Genomic DNA, 15,622 nt, shown 5'->3' on the forward strand with positions numbered 1-15,622 from the left:
GGATCTCTGAGTTCGAGGCCAGCCTAGTCCACAGAGTGAGTTCCCAGACAGCCAGGGTTACACTGAGAACCCCTGTCTTGAAAAACAAAACAACCATAAAAATCTACTTTTAACGATTTTCTTGCTATACTCAAAGTCCCTTTGTTTGAGAAGGACAAAATAGCACAGTGTGAAAAGGGTGTGTGTGAAAGAGATGGATTTTCACATCCTGAAAATTTGTACAAGGTCTCTCTGTTCATTACCTGTCTTTTCAAAATGTGTTCTTACCGACATGGTTGTCATCAGCTAAATAGTTACAGGTGGCTCAATTTCCTGTTCTGTTCCCTAACAGAGAATTCCATCATTTGCCCATTATTAATAAATGAGCCATAATGATTTGGTCATTTCATAGGTGGCCTCTATTTTTCCTTCACAGTTGCCTAACCATGCCATCTGGTATAGAAGACACAAACTGTAGGTGACAATTTCATAAATATAGGTATAAATTAATTAAAAGTCAATTTAAAATGTAGAGCCAATATGATAGTTCAGTTGGTAAAGGTGCTTACCAAACAAGCCTGATGACCTAAGTTCAATGTCAAGAATCCACAGTAAAAGGAGGGTGAGTGGGGGAGCGGGAGGGAGGGGAGGAAGTGGAAATTTTGATTGGTATTATTTATAAAGTAATAAAGACATAAAAAAGAATCCACAGTAAAAAGAGAGAATCATCTCCTAAAAGTTGTTCTCTGAACTCTACACATGTGCTATGGGATGCTCTCTCTCTCATACACACACACACACACACACACACACACACACACACTCGCACAAACTCACACACACACACACACATACATGCATGCAGTCATAATAATAATTACACCTCATTTAGATTTTAGATTTATTGATTTTATTTATGCATATGAGTATTTTGCCTGCATGTACATATACTTACCATGTACATGCCTATGGATGGTTGTGAGCCATGGTTTGGATGCTAGGAACTGAATCTGGGTCCTCTATAAGGACAGTACATGTTCTTAACTACTAAGCCATCTCTCCAGTGCCATGAATACAAAAAAATTAATTAAAAAATACAAATTTGGTTCCCCAGTCTTACCTTTCTAGAAGATAGGAATGTGAATCTATAGCATTCGGCCATGCATATCAAAAGAAAATGAGAATTAGTGAAGGGAAAAAGGTTTATTTACAGTGGCCCAGAACTGGAGAGAGCAAAGCTCTTTGTCTCTCTCTACCTTGCCTGCAATATAACGACTGTATAGAAGAGATGAAAACAGCCAGGAAATCCACACCTGTAGGCTTATCTGTGAATCAAGTTATCAGAACTGTGGGGGACTTTTTATGAAACCAAGGCTCTTCATTCCCAGTAGGAGAGTCCAGGGAAAAGTCACTATTGGCAGCATTCCAAGTGTTGGTAATGGCTCTACACTGAACTGTGCAAATGCAGGACAGTTCTATCACTGCATAGTATTTGTCATTATTGCAGAGTTTTCCCATTAGTCACTGGACTCCAACTCACAATCCTCCAGCCCCGGCCTCCTGGGATTACAGGTATGTTCCACCACACCTGCCTGGGCTAGAAAGTAGGTCTTCTAGAAGGAATGACAGAACTATCTCAGACTCTCCAGAAGACTGTCGTGGAAACGGCCTTCTCAGGGTAAGCTGGCACTGCTACCAGTTGCCGAAAACTGATAAGAGGATTTCAGGGCCTCAGGACTAGGGATTTCCAAGACTATTTCAGCTCAGAGGCTTCGTGAAGACAGACTGTCATGTATATAAAAAACAAAATATGAGGGGCTGGAGAGATGGCTCAGCAATTAAGAGCATTGCCTGCCCTTCCAAAGGTCCTGAGTTCAATTCCCAGCAACCACATGGTGGATTACAACCACCTGTAATGATATAACCTCTTCTGGCCTGCAGGCATACACACAGACAGAATATTGTATACATAATAAATAAATAAATATAAAAAACAAAATATGAGCAATTAAAGTGGACTAGAGGAATCTAGTGTAGAGTTTTTTAAGAATCTTAATGGAAATTGTTTTTTAAAGATTTATTTAATATTATGTATACAGCATTCTGCCTGCATACCTATACACCAGAAGAGAGCACCAGATCTCTTTATAGATGGTTGTGAGACACCATGTGGTTGCTGGGAACTGAACTCAGGACCTCTGGAAGAGCAGTTAGTGTTCTTAACCTCTGAGCCATCTCTCCAGCCCATTTGTACATTTGTTTATCTGTTTGTTTTGTTTTTCCAGTAGGGATAGACAAGCTTTTATGTTTTGTCTCCAACGCTCAGTTCAATACTAGCTGCCAAGGTTACTATTGCTCATATTTTATTTTCATGCTGTTAGGGAATAAGTCCTGAATCTTGTATGTGCCATGAAAGCCTTCTACCCATGAGCTACACGCCACAGTCTCTCAATACCATTGTGATGACCACATTCTCTTAAAAATTTATTATTAATGGGCAACTCATCTAAACTGAAATCTCGAAAGCAAAGCATTGCTTCTTCCCTGGCTGGTAACTTATTCCAGCTATCTGTTTGTGGGTGGGATATTCTTAAGGAAAATATTCTCTTGCTTCATTTCACTTTTGTGTCAGAATCTTGTTATGCATCTCAGGATAGCTTAAAACTCGAAATCCTTTTATCTTTGCTTCCTCAATGCCAGGATTATCGTCAACATGTACACCTATGCACATTTGAAACATCATTTTCTGTTTGCTTTTCACTTGTAAAAAGGAAATTTTAACTACACCTATAGTGTGTGTGTGTGTGTGTGTGTGTGTGTGTGTGTGTGTGTGTACACATGTGTGTGTGGGTACATGTGTACCATGGCCTGCTTATGGAAGGCAGAAGACAATTTGCAGAAGTTGATTCTTTCCTTCCACGTGGGTCCCGGAGCTCAAGTTGTCAGGCTTGGAAGCAGGCCGCTTTACTCTCTGAGCTGTGTTGCTGGCCCCAAACGTAACTTTTTGGAAAACGGCCTCAGTGCAGTCCAGGCTGGTTTGGAACTGAGCAGCTTGCTGAGGCTGGCCTCGACCTTGTGGGGGCACTTCTGCCTTAGGCTTCTCAAGTGCTGGCATTACAAATACGACCCACTGCCGTAATTTGTTTTGCTAAAATACTCTGACCAAACGCAACACAACATGTGGAGGAAGGGTTTCTTCAGCTTTCACTCGCAGGCCACACTGATCATGAAGGGAAGTCAGAGCAGAAACTCGAGGCGGGGACCTGCTCACTGGCTTGCTTGCTTCTAGTTTTTTGTTTGTTTTGTTTTGTTTTTAGAAAGCTGCAACTAACCGTCTTTTTTGAAACTTTGATTTTTACTTTTTAAATGTGCAGGAGTGTTTTGCCTGCATGTATGTCTGTATTCCACATGTTCATACATGTCAGAAGAGAGTAACTAGAGTTACAGATGGTTGTGAGCTGTCATGTGCTGGAATTAGAACCCAGGTCCTCTAGAAATGCAACTGATACACTTAACTACTGAGCCATTTCTCCATCACCAATGCTAGCTTTCTTTGCTTTTTGATTTTTCAAGACAGGTTTTAACTATGTTGCTCTGGATATACTGGAACTCACTATGTAGACCAGGCTGACTTCAAACTCAGAGATCTGTCTGCCCCTCCCTTTGAGTGTTGGATTTAAAGGCATGTGGCACCATGTCCAGTCAATGCTAGCTCTCTTATATAGCCTAGGCCCGCCTGACTCTAGGTGGTGTCAAGTTGTCATTAAAAACGAAACAGGATATCCAACATGCCCGCCTAAATTGTGTGTGTGGTTTGTTTGTTTGTTGTTTTTGTTTTTATTTTTTTCAAGACAGGGCTTCTCTGAGTAGTCATGACTGTCCTGGAACTCGCTCTGTAGACCAGGCTGGCTTTGAACTGACAGAGATCCACCTGCCTCTGCCTTGAGTGCTGGGATTAAAGGCATCACCACCACTGCCCGATTTAAGTTGTGTTTTGAAACAAGGGCTGACACTGTAGCCCAAGCTGGCCTGTAACTCAAAATGAAACCCAAGCCTGTCTAGCAGTCATAGCAATCTTGCTGCCTCAACCTCTCAAATACTGGGGTCATAGGCATGAACCACCCTTCCTGCCAAAACTCATGAGACATCTGGCTAGGTATCTAGGATGGAATCCAGGGCCTGGGAGATGCCAGGGAAGCATTCTACCACTGAGCTACAGTCCCAGCAACCACTGGAGGCTTAAAGAGAACATCTGGGAGAGAAAGCAGAACAGGATCCCGACAGAGTTCTAATAACAAACTTTAGCCTTGTCCCGAGTCACAGGAGGGGAAAACAGCATTAGCCCCTACTGCGAAGCAGGAACTAGGGTGTGAGCCACCAAGTGCAGCTCAGATGTGGTTTCTCAGTTAAATATTCTGATGGCCGTCTTAGGATTCCTCCTGTTTCTGGAGTTTGCTGTCCCGAGGACCAAAAGGAAATGTCAGAGGTACCAGGGCGAACTTTGGAATCTGGCGCAGGACTAAGGTTAGCACCAAGGTCTATCAGCTTTCGGGCGCAAAATCAGATAGCAATAACCTCCGAGTCAGAAAATGGGAAAGACAGCCTCAGCTCTAGTGCAGAGAATAGTTTATCTGATGAGGAAGCACAGCTAATGCAGGAAATTAAGGCACTTCAGAAAAGGCTGAAGCGCTGTAAAGCAAAGGATTCCTTATGTGTGCTGTCAGCCCCACCTGTTTTTAATACCGATTGGGGAAGGAGGGAGTCCAGTTGGGGACTGACAGATGACAGGGAGGCTGAAGAGGGCTCTGGAAGAAGAGGAGGTGTCAGTTTTGGGACCGGCACACAGTTGCCCCGGTTATAGAGGTACCTGATCCTAACAATCCAGGACAGATGCTGAGACAACATGTGGCCTTAAGCTTTAAGGAGATGAAGCAATTGAAAGAGGCCGTGGCGGTATATGGCTCTCAGGCCCCGTTTACTCTTGTCATGGTAGAGTCTTTTGTGGCATTGAATTTTACACCTGGCGATTGGCAGCTATGCCGTGCGGTACTATCGGGAGGAGATTACTTATTGTGGAGGGGAGAATATCAAGAAAATTGTTTACAAATGGCTAGGTTAAATGCGCAAGCGGGACAGGCACAGCGCAATCTAGACATGCTAACTGGAGCAGGAGCTTATGCTGACTTGGCCAATCAAATTGTGCTCGATCCTGCCGTACATCTCCAGATGACGACTGCGGCTACCAACTTTGGAAAGCTCTGCCAAACAAGGCCGCGGGGGATCAACTGTCAAAAGTTCTATACTCAAATGCAACAGGATTTAGAGAAGGCGGGGCTGATTTTAGCTCCTGAGAAGGTCCAAATGCAAGCCCCATATTCCTACCTTGGGGACCAATTGGCCATGGATAGAATTAAACCAAAAAAAAAAATTAACTATTGACACCTCTCATCTTAAAACCTTACATGATTGACAGCAGTTACTGGGAGACGTACAGTGGATACGCCCCTCCCTAGCAATCAAAACAGGTGACTTAAGACCATTGTATGATATGCTCTTGGGAGATCCTGACCCAACCTCTCCCCGAATATTGACGCCTGTGGCCAGGCAGGCCTTCAGGCTTCTTCTGGATAAATTGAAAGGGTCCATCTCCAGCAGATTAATTATGGTCAATCATTAAATTTTGTAGTTCTTGCTTCCAATTTTGCCCCTACAGGAGTCTTTTGGCAGGATGGACCTGTTTTATGGGTACACATGCCTGCCTCTCCAGCAAGGGTAGTCACCCCATACTATGAAGCTGTATTACAATTACTTTGAAAATCTAAGACGGTTGCTTCCCAGACATTTGGGAAGTACCCTGACAAGATTATAACACCTCATACTAAAGACCAGCTAGTACAATTACAGCAGTACCATGATGAGTGGACCCTTTTTTTCACCCCCTTTTCCGGAAGTTTTGATTCTCATTATCCTCAGCATCCATTAATGGTCCTGTTCAAAAATCATCCCATTATATTCCCCCGAGTGATTAGAGAATCTTCCATACCCTCAGCTCGTGCTGTCTTTACAGATGCTTCCCCTAAAGGTAATGCAGTAGTGGTCTCTGGAGGAAAAGTATTGAAAAGTCCTGTGGGGGATGTATCAGTCCAAGCTGCAGAGGTAACAGCCTGCCTCATTGCACTCCGGCTCTTCCCTGGGGAACCTGTAAATTTGTATACTGATAGTGTGTATATGGCTCACATTTTTAAGCCATTGGAGACATCTGCATATATATCACCTACCTCTAAAGTCCATCATTTACTCAGCTGTGTTCAGCATTTGATTTGGCAGCGGACTGAGCCTTTGTTTGTCGGACGTATCCGCAGTCATACTTGGCTGCCTGGGCCATTGTCAGCAAGTAATGATTTAGCTGATAAATATACACATGTTTGCTTTACTTCTGACTGCGCCCAAGAAATTCATGATAAATTTCACCTTAATGCGTGCTCCCTTTGGCATCATACTCGATGCACGCGAGAAGTAGCACAAGCCATTACATCTTCTTGTCCTCAGTGTGTTCCTTTCCTAAGCAGCCCCAATTTAGGAGTTAACCCACGAGGGTTACGACCAAATCAGTTATGGCAGATGGATGTTACATACCTGCCTGCCGCAGGGAAACTTAAGTTTGTCCATGTATCAGTAGACACCTTTTCAGGAGTAATTTTTGCATCCGTACATTCAGGAGAACAAGCAAAAGATGCCATTGCACACTGCCTATCTGCTTTTGCCTATATGGGCAAACCTGAGGTTATTAAGACAGATAATGACCCAGCATATACCAGCAAAAAATTTTTATCCTTTTGTTCATTCTGTGAAATTTCCCATAAAACAGGCATTCCATATAAACCAACGGGTCAAGCAATTGTGGAAAGAGCCAATCAGACCCTCAAGCAATATTTTCAAAAAATTAAAAGGGGGAGTTCACATTCTCCCCAGCTACTCAATTATCCACCATTCTCTTTATTTTAAATTTTTTGACTGTGGATGCTGAAGGGCGCTTGCCTATGGAGCGCCATACACAAGTTAAGGTTCAGAGCCTAAGATGGGTTCGTTGGAAAGATTTGCAAACAGGAAGATGGATGGAACTAACCCCCTTGCTGGCAAAGGTGAGGGGAGCTGTATGTGTTTTTCCTCCAGGAGTTGATAAACCAATTTCGGTGCCAGAGCGGTGCGTAAGGCCAGTGACCCAGGATGAAGACCACGATGCTCCTTCTGCTTCAGGTGATGACTCTGTTAACAACAACAGAATTATGAGTGATGGGGAGTCTGCTGAGAACCCCCCCCCCACTTTTAATGCCGGTTAGTATTGTATAATACCTATGGTCCCAAACCTGCTCCTTGGTGTTGGGATGCTGATGGAGATTTTAATCTCCACCCGACAGTTATGTGGGCAGAATGTATCACTCAAGAGTCTGATTTGTTATACTGCTGGCCGCAACATGACTATTTGATCCTCTGCTTGCGTTCCTCCCCCATTTTTCTTTGTATTGTGGAGTGGCACTTTGGGGGGGGGCGATATTCTTAATTGTTCTTCCAGGATCTGCAAGCTGAGTAATTGCTGGAATGGTTCTGATGGAGCTTTGATTGTTCGAGTGCCTGCTGTGATTCCTCTGCCGGTGCTGGTGTCTCAAGAACATCAGGAGATCATCCTTTATTGACAGCGGGCGAACAGCTGCAATTGTTGCTGCTATTGCTGTCACTGCCACTGAGGCTACGGTTGCTGGAGTTGCCATTTCACAGACAGCTGTGACTACAGAGACTGTGAATCAGCTGTCTGGAAGGGTTAGCAAGTCCCTGCAGACACGGAGTGCTCTGGACTCTCACATTGGACTTGGACTTTTAAATTTAAATCAACAAACTGTGCTTTTGCAAGAACAGGTAGATTCCCTTTGAGTCCTGCAATAAGTGTCTTGTACGTTACACCTGCTAATGTTATAAATGCTTCTGATGTGGTTGAACAGTTGAATGCATGTTTGGATGGCCCTTGGAATTTCTTTTTGAATTTCACCCTGCAGACAGCTTATCATATTGTTAGTATTAACAGCACATGGGTCCCTGCTGTGTCTGGATCCAGTCAGTAGAATGCCATGGCCCAGCTTGGGGGCTGGGTCCAGTGACTGTCTGGAATGCTCACTTGTACTCATATTGCTATTGGGGTTATTTGTTTTTGGATTCTCTGCCATTTTATGTGGCAATCCCACATACAGCACACTGTCACTCGCCAAGTGTTGCTTGGACTGTCTTCCGGTAATCAGGAAGTGCCCCAAGTCTGGCTGCAGATATTGCAGAAGTCATGAGGGATCCCTACGATGGGCAACTCTCCTGGTATAGTGAGAGAGCCTAAGACAGGGATTAAGGCCTCCCATAGACGAGTAAGAGTCTCTATCTGGGAGAGTCCTAAGACAGGGGCTCTCATGCTTTTAAAATAAAAAGGGGGGAATTGTTGGGTCCCTAGAAGACAGGCCTTCACACCCTCACTTGATCTGTTTTGCACTCTTGCAGTTGGTTGAAAACAAGAACAAAAACAGGAACAATCTGTTGTTTTCAGCAATGTTTCTAAGGATGTTTACCCCTAAGCCACTGAGTTATGGTGATGAGCTCCTGCTTTTGCTGTCTTGGCCTCCCCTGCTGAGGGCTATATATACTGTGTGAGAAAGTGGAATAAAGGCTTGTCTGCAGAACTTGAAGTTGTGTTGCGTGTTAATCCCGACATTCCTTGCTCAGAAGAACAACAGTTGCCGTGCTGGTGCGGCACAGAGAAACTCTGTCTCAGAAACAACAACAACAACAACAAAAAGAGTGAGTGAGACAGAGAGAGCCAGGACACAAGGGAGGGAACATGAGAGCTCATGAGAGAGGAGAGAGAGAGAGGGAGAGAAGGAGGGAGGACGGGAGGAGGAAGGGAGGGAGGGAGGGAGAGAGAGAGAGAGAGAGAGAGAGAGAGAGAACCACAGTACATGTAAGAGGTCACAATGTATGAGGTCAGAGAACAGCTACTTGGAGTCAGCTTTCTCCTTCCAGCGTGTGGGAGTGTGTGGGTTTTAAGAATCAAACTCAGGTAGACACCCTTGGCAGCAAGCTCCTTTACCTTCTGGTCAATCTGCTAACCCCAGTATTTTTAATTTTTACAGTGCTAGAGATGGAACCCAGGGCCTTTCCATGCATACTAGGCAAGAGTTCTACTACTGAGCTATGTCCCCAGACCAAGGATATTCTCTTACATGACTATAGAACAAGGACTGCAGTCAAGAAATTACCATTGACACAATATTATATAACATTCAGTCCATAATTACATTCAGCCTATACTTCCTTAAAATGCCCTTACAGTGAAAAGGTTATTTTTTTAAAATTGAGGTATAATTCAGGATTGAGTATTCATTTTAGTTATCCTGCCCTTTTAGTCACCTTCTATTTGAAATACATCCTTAGTCTTTCTTTGGTTCTATTTGAAATGCATTCTTAGTCTTTCTTTGGTTTTCAAGACTTTTCTGAGGTGTTCAGGCCAGTGATTATATAGAATAACTTCCAATTTGGGGTCTCTGCAAGTTGTTTGTGATTTGAGAAGGTCTGCTTAAAATTGTGGAATAGCATCAATGAAAGCTGAGAAGTCCTCAAATGTCTCATGATACAAACTGTGATGCAGCCACAGAATTGACTAGTAGGCAGCCAGGAAGAATGACGAGAGGATATTTTCCAACCTAGGAAAATATTTATGGTTTCTAAATAAAAAATACTTCATAGGTTTAAGAGACCATTTGTATAAAATTTGCAGCCTTAGCTGGTCTGTAACTCACTATGTAGACCAGGCTGACCTCCAGCTCCCAGAGATCTAGGAAGCTGAGAGCAAGGGAAAGATAACCCTGCCCAGATTAACTAGTAACATTCAAATTCAGTCCCAGGCTTTTTGGACATAACCCCCCCTTTCAAACCTTACTGTTATTGTTTCTTTACCGGGTTATTTTCTGGGCCCTTTCTTTATGGGATAGTGGAAGAAGAGGAGGTGGTGTTTGGTTGCTAAGGGGTGCATACCACAGGTGGTTTTGTTCCCATGATGCATCTGATTTTAATCATATACACACCCAATTATGCATAGGTACAGGCTGGTAAAAAAGAAGTTTTCCCTAAAAGGTCACTCTAGGACAGTTTACCTAACTGTGCGTATTCCTTTATAGTTCACATCAGCCCCTGCCTGTCAAGCTCACATAACCCTGGGAACACGCTTGAGTAGAAACTGACCAAAAAATGGGTATTTTAGAAGATAAGGGAAGAGAAACTTATTCCACTGTTTGGAGTACAGTGTAGCTGCAGCTTGATAAAGGTGGGCATCTTAGGGTGCCAGGCTAACTGTTAAAGGAGGGGTGCATGTATGGACCAAACCAAGTGGTGCTCCAGATTGATAAGCTATCCCTGTGCTTGCCTACCTCACACGGACTTCAGCTTTGGGTTTTGCTTGCTTTTGAGTCAAGGTTTCACACAGTAGCCCAGAATGGGCTGGAACATACTATGTATCTCAGGCTGGCCTCAAACTCATGACAATCCTTTCTCGGCTTCCTAAGTGTTGGCATTATGGGTAGGAGGCACTTCACCTCACCTGGCATGTGTGCTTCAAGTTTTAAGACACCTTTACTATGTAACATTTCTTATAAGCAAATTAGTTTAAAAAAAAACCCTCCATTTCTTTTGGCACTCCATGCTTCAGCTTCCGTTACTCTCGTTCTCTCCTGCCCCTTTATCTCCTCGGTGCGTATAGTTTGCACACCCTTATATCTGGGCAGGGCTGCCTTCCCTTTGCTAATGAACTACCAGCTTTGGGGTAGATTGCTATTAAATCTCTGCCATCAAGGAAGAATGTGTGGTGTCTCTGGCTTTTTTTATCTTGATCCTACCATCGTTAACATAGACGTCTTTTTGGGGGTCATTTGCAAAAGCAGATTAGCTGAGAACCAAGAAACAGCACTTGAACTATTGGGATATAATGTAGAGACAACAAGTAAGTTAAGAATTAGAAAGGAACACTGGTTTTGCAACAGGCACTGCAAACTTTGCTGGAGTGGGTAAGAGTATAAAAAAATAAACCTAAGTGAAAATGGGAGGTGGGAGTGAACTTTAGAGAAAACTCCACAACCAGAGACAGAGTAAACAGTAAACTGGACATGTGGTATACAGGAGCAGAAGAAAATTGGGAGGAGTGGGTGTGAGCCTGGCACCATCGCAAAGCAATCACCTTCACATCGAGTTGACGGAGGAAGGTCAAGAACTGCCTCCAAAAACAGACTAACATTTAATGAACACGGACAGAGTAGAAGGGAGGACATTGTGCAAATGGTTTAAAAGAAGTGGAATTGACAGGAGGTGTAAGCAGGAAGAACAGAGAGGATGCTGCCGGGGACATGACCCAGTCAGTCAAGGTGTTTGCCACCAAGCTGATGAACTGAATTCTATTCCCAGGACCCTGTGTTTGAAGAAGAACAGAACTGACTCCTGCAAGTTGTCCTTTGATGTTGTTATTTCTAGGCTGAGCAGCCAGGAACAAACAAGCAGGCTGCTAAAACAAATTGGCACTCCAACCTGTGCTAGCTAAATCCACATAATACCTGAGACTGCTTGGAAAGGAATTCTAGACATTAAAAACAAAGCTTAGCAGCATTTTTTTTCCGGATGGACTCTGCTTGCTGGTGGCATGCTGCAGCTCCTTTAAGAGAAGTCTTTCTGATTCAGAGGTAGCAAAAGCAAAAAAGCAAAACAAAAAAAGTGTGGTTTCTAAATGGCCGTTTCCTGGTCCATGCTGCCAGCATGAACTCTGACTCTTTCAGAAGACTAAACATTTAAATGGGGTTTGTGAGCAGAGTGCTACAAACTTGCTTAATAGCAACATAAACCTGCTGTGTGCCTGAAAATGGGACTATGAACACAGCGCATACTGAACAAACCTCTGCCATGTTGGATTGGATGAGGCCAAAAGGCAAAGCAGCATCAGTTCTAGCAAGGCCGCTTAGCATTTAGCTAAGTGCTCCTGGACAGAAAAGGATTTCAGATACACAGTAAGACAGATTCAGTTAAAAAAAGACCTCTAAATGGGTCAGTGTTGGATAAATGTATATAGGCTTGGGAGAGAGAAGAAAAAATATAGACAGTTATAAAAGGAAGTAAATGGTTATTTATTTATTTATTTATTTATTTATTTATTTATTTATTAAAAATTTCCACCTCCCTTTACCCTCCCTTCCACCCTCCCCTCCCTCTCTAGTCCTAAGAGCAGTCAGGGTTCCCTGCTCCGTGGGAAGTCCAAGGTCCTCCCTCCTCTATCCAGGTATATAAAGGTGAGCATCCAAACAAACCAGGCTCCCACAAAGTCAGTCCACGCAGTAGAATCAAAACCCAGTGCCATTGTCCTTGGCTTCTCAGTCAGCCTTCATTGTCAGCCACATTCAGAGCATCCAGTTTGATCACATGCTCCATCACTCCCAGTCCAGCTGGCCTTGGTGAGCTCCCATTAGATCAGTCCCACCGTCTCAGTGGGTGGACGCACCCTTCGTGGTCCTGACTTTTTTGCTCATGTTCTCCCTTCTACTGCTCCTCATTTGGATCTTGAAAGCTCAGTCCAGTGCTCCAATGTGGGTCTCTGTCTCTGTCTCCATCCTTCGTCAGATGAAGGTTCTATGGTGATATGAAAGATATTCATCAGTGTGGCTATGGGACAAAGCCAGTTCAGGCACCCTCTCCTCTGCTGCCCAAGGAACAATCTGGGGACCTCTCCTTGGACTTGGGAACCCCTCTAGAGTCACGTCTCTTGCAAACCCTAAAATGGCTCCCTTAATTAAGATATTTACTTACCTGCTCCCATATCCATCCTTCCTCCATTCCACCCATCCCATTCCCCCAAGTAAATGTTTTTTTAAAAAAGGTAAAGTCTTTTAAAAGACAGTGTACAGACAGTCATAGATAAAAGGAGTAAAGAAAAATAAGCCACGTAAAGATAGAATAAACACAGAAAGCCTGGGTTATGTATATTATTGTGTTTTCTTTGAATCTTTGACTGTAAAGGAGTGAAGTACAGAGAGACATTTCATTATACAGGCTGCTAAGCTAAACCAACATATATGTTTTAAAGTTATCCTGACTTCAGAATTTGGGTCTAAGGATTTTTTGCTTTGGAAAAAAGGTTCTTCTTTTGTTTCCACAGAAGATGAAAACCTATGGGTTTCTTTCAGACTAATGTGGTTTGATGGACTAAGACCCTGCACTGTGAACACCCCCAAAAATTACTTCACCCAAAAAGAAGTAGGAAGCATTCTGGAGAGAACGATGCCCAAATTCCCAAATATTTTTCATAAATGTTTGCTTACATTTAAAGGGGGATATGCTATAGAGATTTGCATTGGTATGGATCTTGGTTTATTGATACAAATTTAAGGTCAATTTTGTTATATGAGTATTTCTGCTCTTGATTAAGGTATAGTGTTTGTGCAGCATGTTTAAAAATGTAATGGATAATTAAGAAATATAGGTTAATAGATAATCATCTATAATAGTCAAGCTTGTAGTCATGTTAGCTAGGTTTTCTAGATATATAGAGATATATTTCAGTTAGATAGGTATTCTTCAAATCTTTCAGAGACCTTCAGAATATGGCATTTAAAATGTTTAAATTATTAACTTAAGACTTTTCATGACAACGAGACACATCTGATCCTGGCAGCACTGATTACTTCAAGAGGAAGATGGGCATTTAAGAGTCTCCTTATGGAGTTTGCTAGCCATTTCGGCAAGAAACTGCTCTTGCCTGGACTACTTAATGTTATGCTGTTGCTGTATGAACTGTACATGCAGGACCCACAGAGAAATTACTGATGAACTTGCCTAAAGGTGAGACCACCCTTCGGGGTTCCTGCTTCATGAAAGAGACTGCTAGACATTCTGCAGGACACAAAAGAAAGTAATTGACAAACTGCCAATATAGGTGGAACTGTCTTTGAAATTTTCTGCTTCATAGAGAAGTCTACCAGATACTATGGGCCTGTAGGCTGAAGGTGGGTGCTCCAACATTGCAGAAGAACTTTGGGTGACTGTCCAGGCAGCAAGATGTCTCTGTCAATTCTAGAATTTTGTAAGTTGCTTACAATGTACTTCCTGTTTACTTAGGTAATATTATATCCTCTGGAGTCTTTGATGGAGTTGAAAAATAGATAGTTATAATTACAGTTTTCCTTAGTTATGATAAAAGATAAAGTAGATATAAATATTGTAACCTTAATTCTTGTTTGATACTTGTTTTGTTATATATAATCTTGCTATCTTAAAGTTAAACCTTCCTTTTTATTTAGACAGAAAAGGGTAGGTGATGTATGCTGTGAATATGTTTTATTGCCATTGGTTAATAAAGAAGCTGCTTTTGGCCAATGGTTTAACAGAGTAAAGTCAGGCTGAAAGAGATACAGAGAGAGTAGGCAGAGTCAAGGCGAAGCCATGTAGCCCCATCAGAGACAGAAGCCACATGGAACCTTGCTGGTAAGCTACAGTCACATGGTGATACACAGATTAATAAAAATTGGTTAAATTAAGATGTAAGACCTAGCCAATAAGAAGTTAGAGCTAATAGGCCAAACAGTGATTTGATTAATACAGTTTCTGTATGGTTATTTCAGGGTTGAGTAGTGGAGAACAATCAAGTGGCGTCCTATAACACTTTGACCTCTGCACACAGGCCATGGCACATGCAAGCCCACATATTAACACACATGTAATAAATAAATAGATTGGATGGATGGGTAGATGGATGGATATATAAAAAGAGAGGATGGATCTAAAAGAGAGAGGGACAGATTCTGAGAAATTTAGGAGCAGATGGAGTTGGAGATGGAAGCAAGCAGCTAGCAGACAGCAAGAACTCAGGTCAGGAGCATTTAGTTTGGAACTCATGTTTGAGTAGATATCACCTAGGCTAGAAATGTCCTTTAGAGGAGCTGAGAGTGTGGGGCTTCTCTGAATAATGGATATCTGTGTGGAATACACAGGTGATGCTGAGAATATGGTATGGCAGAGACTGGAATCTCAAGGCTATAGTCTGAGTCAGTGTCTCCCAGAGGCACACATAAAAACTAGGTATGGTTGGAAGCTCAGGAGAAGACTTTTTAGAACTTGCTGGCCCAGCAGCCTGGTTGAAGCTCATTCACCATGTAGTGTTATTAGGAGGCTGTGGAACCTTTAAGGAGTAGGTTAGAGGTTATTGGAGTGTGTCAGTGTATGAGATTGTGGGGTTCTGGTCTTGTCCCTACTGCATGAGAGGAGCAGTTTTATGTGTTCCTGTCATGGAAGGCTTCATTAGAGACCCAAAGGAATGTGCCACCCATCTTGCCCTGGAAGTTCCAAATCTGACAGCACAAATAACTCCTTTTTCTTGGTGTGTGTTTGGGGAAGGGATACATGCATGCATACATGTTCATGTGTGTGCATGTGCATGGGAAGGCCAGAGGTCAATGTTGGGTGTCTTCTTCTATCATTCTCCAGCTGGTTTCTTGAAACAGGGTGTCTCACTGAACCTGGAGCTTACTGATTCAACCAGCAAGCCCTAGAGATTCTCCTGTCTTGCTTTTCTAGAGCTGAC

The 15,622-nt window shown here is 42.9% G+C and overlaps 1 protein-coding gene across 1 annotated transcript in view; it reads right to left on the reverse strand.

Annotated features, from left to right (window-relative positions):
- Positions 1-12,306: 12,306 nt before the first annotated feature.
- Phf6 (PHD finger protein 6) overlaps positions 12,307-15,622 on the reverse strand; it is a 56,273-nt gene continuing 52,957 nt past the window's right edge. The window contains exon 11 of the mRNA XM_087902486.1: positions 12,307-12,675. The gene's annotated coding sequence lies outside the window, so the exon portion shown is untranslated. The remainder of the gene's footprint in view (positions 12,676-15,622) is intronic.

Source organism: Myodes glareolus, chromosome X, assembly GCF_982192425.1.
Source record: "Myodes glareolus chromosome X, mMyoGla1.1, whole genome shotgun sequence".
Taxonomy (NCBI): domain Eukaryota; kingdom Metazoa; phylum Chordata; class Mammalia; order Rodentia; family Cricetidae; genus Myodes; species Myodes glareolus.